Source organism: Symphalangus syndactylus, chromosome 4, assembly GCF_028878055.3.
Source record: "Symphalangus syndactylus isolate Jambi chromosome 4, NHGRI_mSymSyn1-v2.1_pri, whole genome shotgun sequence".
NCBI classification, from domain to species: domain Eukaryota; kingdom Metazoa; phylum Chordata; class Mammalia; order Primates; family Hylobatidae; genus Symphalangus; species Symphalangus syndactylus.
In genome coordinates, this window is record NC_072426.2 from 20,457,522 (window position 1) to 20,463,521 (window position 6,000).

Genomic DNA, 6,000 nt, shown 5'->3' on the forward strand with positions numbered 1-6,000 from the left:
TGAATGCCTTTCCCATAAATCAGTAAAAAGGTGAAGATATTTGCTCTCTGCATTCCTATTAAACTTAGTACTGGAAGAATCACTGCATGCAATAAGAGAAGCGAAAGAGGCCAGGCGCGGTGGCTCATGCCTGTAATCCCAGCACTTTGAGAGGCCGAGGCAGGTGGATCATGAGGTCAGGAGATCGAGACCATCCTGGCTAACACGGTGAAACCCTGTCTATACTAAAAATACAAAAAATTAGCCTGGCGTGGTGGCAGGCGCCTGTGGTGCCAGCTACTCGGGAGGCTGAGGCGGGAGAATGGCGTGAACCCAGGAGGTGGAGCTTGCAGTGAGCCGAGATCGTGCCACTGCACTCCATCCAGCCTGGGCGACAGAGCGAGACTGCGTCTCAAAAAAGAAGAAGCAAAAGAAATAAAAGGCACCCAGAATGAGAATTAAGAAGTAAAACAGTATTCGCTGGCAAATGACATGATCTTGTTTGTAGACTATTTTTTAAGAATCCACAAAAAGTTATTAGGATTAATAAGCAACTACAACAAGGTGGCAGAAGATAAGTAAACAAAACAATTATCTTTTACATATGAGCAATGAATAATCTGAAAATGAAATAAAGAATATAATTCATAATGAAAATGGGAATAAGATTCAATTAGAAATACATATTAAAATTTGTGAACTTCAACTAAAGCAGTGCCAAGAGATAAATTTACAGAACCGAATACATTAGATAAGAGGAAAAGTATAAAATCAATAACCTAAGCTTCTTCCTTCAAGAACTAAAATTAGAATGGCAAAGCAATATTAAGATAAGCAGAAGTAAAATAAAAAGAGCAGAAATTAATAAAATTAAAAACCAGAACAGAATAGAAAATAACAAAAACCTTATTTTTTGGAAAGAATAACACAAACTTCCAAGACAACTGAGAAATAAAAATACATAAAATATAGATTACCAACAACAAGAATAAAATGAGGACAATACTATAGGCCCAGCAGACATCAAAATAATATGAAAATAGTACAGATGACATTACACATGAATTTTAAATGACCAATTTTCGAAAGCACAAACCACCAAAACTCATCCATTACAAAATAAATGCATATTTACAAAACTTCAAATAGTTTTATAACCAATAAGGACTTTGAATTTTTAACTTTAAATCTCTTAAATGATAAATATCTGGGCTCAGTTGGTTTTACTGGAAAATTCTACTATATATTTAAAGAAGAATTAACATTTCTACACAATCTCCTGAAGAAAACAAAAGAGGAAGAAATATTTCTCAATAGGTTTTATGAAGTTAATATTACTCTGATACTAAAACCACATAAAGATGGTATAAAAAATGTAGATGCATACCTCTCATAAATATAATTTCAAGATTCTCAAAAGAATGCTAGCAAATAGAATTTAGCAATATATAAAAATAATTATACACCACGAGTAAGTGGTGTTTATTATAAGGATGCAACATTGGTTTGATATTTGAAAATCAATCAAAGTAATCTACCATTTGACAGTTGAAAGAAACAATATATGATTATATTAACGCAGAAAAATTTGAATTAATTCATCATTGCTTTATTTAAAAACTCAGATAAACATATACAAATTGATTTTATTACTATATACTAGCATTAAACACACATATACAAAATATTAAAAATAGAGTTTACAATCACTGAAAAAAATAAAATATGTATAAATCTAACAAAAAATGTACATAACTGACCTTTAGAAAAGAAAAATACTACAAAAAGCTGGTGAAATAAATCAAGGAAAGTCACACTGTATTTATATTTTGGAAAACTCAGCATAGTAAAGACTTCAATTCTCCCCTAGCTGGTATACCTATTTTAAAAAATTCAAGAAAAACCTCTGTCAAAATGACAGCATTATTTTTAGGTATAACTAAGATTATTCTAAAATTCATATGAAAACGATAACAAGAAAAACTCCTAGCATAGTCAAACAACTTTGAAAATGAAGAATGCAGTGGGAAAAATGATTCTCCAGTTTTTAAAAATTTATTATATAACTACAGTAGTCAATATTGTATGGTATTGGTGGAAATTTAGATACAATAGATCAATGAAACAGTTTCAAATTCTGACACTTAGGAATTCATTGACTGAAATACAAAATATATTCATAAACTTCAACAATAGACTAGATCAAACAGCGTAAAGAATCTCAGAGCTTGAATACCACGACTTTTGAAAGAAGAAGCCCAAAAATTGCCCGATGCAGGTGTAGCAAGGTGAAAAAGCAACTCAGTGGAACTTTGAAAAGTGGCTTTTTCATCAGATTGTGAGAGAACAATTGGACAATTACAAGCAACAACAATAACAACAAAAATTAAACTTGACCTACATCTCACACCTTGTATAAAAATTAATGCAAAACGAACATGTAAATTTAAACTAAAAATCTTTTAGAAAAAATTAGAACACTTTCAGAATCTAGGACTAAGCAAAGAATTGTTGACACCAAAAGCAAAATTCATTAAAGGAAAAAATTGATTAATTGAACTTCATCAAAATTAAAAATTTTGCTCTGTGAAAGATCTTGTTTAGAGAATGAAAACACAAGCTACAGACTTGGAGAGAGTATTTGCAAACCAGATATCTGAAGAACTAGGGTCTATCTCTCTATCTTCTATCAGTCTATCGATCTACCTATCATCTATCTATCATCTATCTATCTATCTATCTATCTATCTATCTATCTATCTATCCATCCATCCATCTATCTTCTAATCTATCTATCTAGTAAGCACATAAAATGATGGCACAATATCATTATTAGAGAAATCCAAACCAAAACCATAATGAGATGTCATTGTACACCTATCAGAATGGCTAAAGCAAAAAATACTGGCAATATCAAGTGCTGGTGGAGATGAAGAGAAACTGGATCATCTATACATTGCTGTGAAGAAGTCAAATGGTACATCCATTCTGGAAAACAATTTGGCAAATTCAAATTCTAAAGAAAAACATGGAATTTTCCTTTGATACAGTCATTGAACTCCTGAGCTTAATCTAGAGAAACAAAGATTATGTTTATCCAAAAACCTGTAATAGTCAAAAACTAAAAACAAATAAGAAATGCTTAAATTATAGTACATCTATAACATTAAATACAATTCAGCAACAAAAAGGAAGAAACTATCGATAAACACAAGAAATAGGTTGAGTCTCCAGAGAATTATGATGAATGATGAAAGTCAATAACAACAAATTATGTATAATCCAATTCAATTTATATAATATACTTGAAATAAAAAATTATGAAAATGATAGGGGCTTTAAGATGGCTGACTAAATGTATCTGGTACTTGCCTCTTCCACAGAGAGGAACCAAAACGGTAAATAGATAATCACACTTTAAATAGATCATCTAAGAGAGAACATTGAAATTCAACAGAGAAATGATGGGAAGCACCACAAACAAGGAAGGAGAGGGAAGGGAGGAGGCCTGTTTGGCCAGGATAGGCTGGAACTCTGGATGGGCTCCCTGATGCAGGAAAAGTGTGAGTGAAAGACACCCAGTGATCCACATTCCAACTATGAGTCCTACAATCCTAGCCATGAGAGAGCCCCTCGACCTTCATGGGACCTGAGACTAACACAGGAAGCTGCCTGGAGACCAAAAGAAGGTATTGCTGCAGAGGTAGCTCATACTGGGTCCCACAAACTCCCAAGTCCTAAGCAGTATGGTGCCACTTTGAAAGCCCATCCTGCACTAGACTGCATCCTGCCCTGGGGTACAACAGCCTCTGAATCCCTACATCCCTAGAGCCCCACTGACACTCCCTCACCACAGCTGCCACCACTGGGGCCAACTGCCAGTAACCTAGCCCACCTACAGCATAAGGGCAGCTATGCATTTTCAAATGCCTTGGGGACAAATTCCACTGCTTATAACATCCACTGCTACAGACTTCTGTGAAGCTGAGGCATGAATGAAGCGTGTGCCCCACTGACATCTGATGGCTGCTTCCACTGCAAGCAACTCTGCCTTCCTCAGTAATACAACCACAGAACAGAGGCTGCTGCCCCCAACTGAGCGCTCCACTGCGGGCCTGGCTCTACCCTGTTCCTGCCTATAAAAGCCAGTCCCTACACGCACCGCTGGGAGGCTTGAGGGTAAGTCTCTTCAGCCCAGCGCCACTCCCACCAGGTACCTGAACATGCCAACAAAGGAACTGGGGATCACCTAGCCCAGCCCACAATTTGCACCTGAGCATTCCTTTCAGCATTTGAGGTCAGGTCCACGCCACCTTTCACTACCATGACAGCTTGCAAACCACTCACATGCAGCACCTGTGGGCCTGAGGACTGGTGCACCCAGCCCGCTGTAGACACCACCACCCCCAGTGCAGACCACCTGGGTCTCAAGGGACATGGGCAAATATTTAAAAATTGAAATCATATTAAATATCTTCTCAAACTACAATGGAATAAAGCTAGAAGTCAGTAACAAGAACTTTGCAAACTGTACAAGTACATGGAAATTAAACAACATGCTGTCGAATATCCATTAGGTCAAGGAAAAAAGTTAAGAAGTAAATAAAAATTTTCTTGAAACAAACTAAAATAAAAACACAACATACAAAAAACCTATGAGATATTGCAAAAGCAGTACTAAGAGGGAAGTTTATAGCAATAAACACCTACATCAAAAAAGTAGAAAGATTTCAAATACACAATTTAATGATGCACCTCAGGGAACTAGAAAAGCAAGAACAAATCAAAGCCAAAATTAGTAGAAGGAAGGAAATAATAAAATTCAGAGTAGAACTAAATAAAATACAACAAAACACAAAATAAAAGATCAATGAAATTAAATGTTGGTGTTTGAAAAAAATGAAAAAAATGGATAAACCATTTGATAAACTAACAAAAGAGAGAGAGAGAGAAGACCCATATAAAATCAGAAATGAAGTAGGACATGTTACAACTGATAACACAGACTGATACATCTGAGACTATGATGAACAACTATATACTTAACAAACTGGAAAACCTAGAATAAATGTATAAATTCCTGGAAATATACAACCTCCTAAGATTGAATCAGAAAGAAACAGAAAACCTGCACAGACCAATAATCAGTAATGAGATTGAATCAGTAATTAGAAGTCTTCCAACAGATAAAAGTCCAGGATCAGAGAGCTTTACTACTGATTTGTGCCAAACTTTCAATGAAGGACTAACACAAAATCTCCTCAAATTGTTCCAAAAAAAATGAAGAGGAGAGAATTATCCCTAACTCAGTGTGTGAGGCCAGAATTACCTTAACACCAAAACCAAATAAAGACATAACGAAAACAAAAACTGCAAGCCAATATCCTTGATGAATAGATGCAAAATTCTCAACAAAATACTAGAAAAATGAATCCAACAGCACACTCAAACATAATACCCCATGTTCAAGTGGGATTTATTCAAGTTTCATACTCTAATCAATAAATGTGATACATAACATCAACAGAATGAAGAAAAAAAAACACGAGCATCTCAGTAGACATATAAAAAGTACTTGATAAAATTTAACATCCCTTCACTGTAAAACTCAACAAACTAGGCACAGAAGCAACATAGCTCAACATAATGAAGCCTATATGGGACAAATCCACTGTTAACATGGTACCAAATGAGGAAGAGCTGAAAGTCTTTATCCTGAGAATCGAACAAGACAGGATACCCACTTTCAGTACTTTAATTCCACAAAGTACTGGAAGTCCTAGCCAAAGCAATCAGGCAAAAGAAAAAAAAAATAATTGACATTCAATTTAGGAAAGAAGTCAAACTTTCCCTTTTTACTGATAATGTGGTCTTATATCTGCAAAAAACCTAATGACTCAGTAAAGTTGCAATGGATGCAAAGTCAACATACAAAAATTGTTACTATAGAGAGTAAATAGATAGATATCCGAGGCAGGTAAGAGTATGTGTGGGGGTGAGGGTATGAAGGGAGGTTTATCC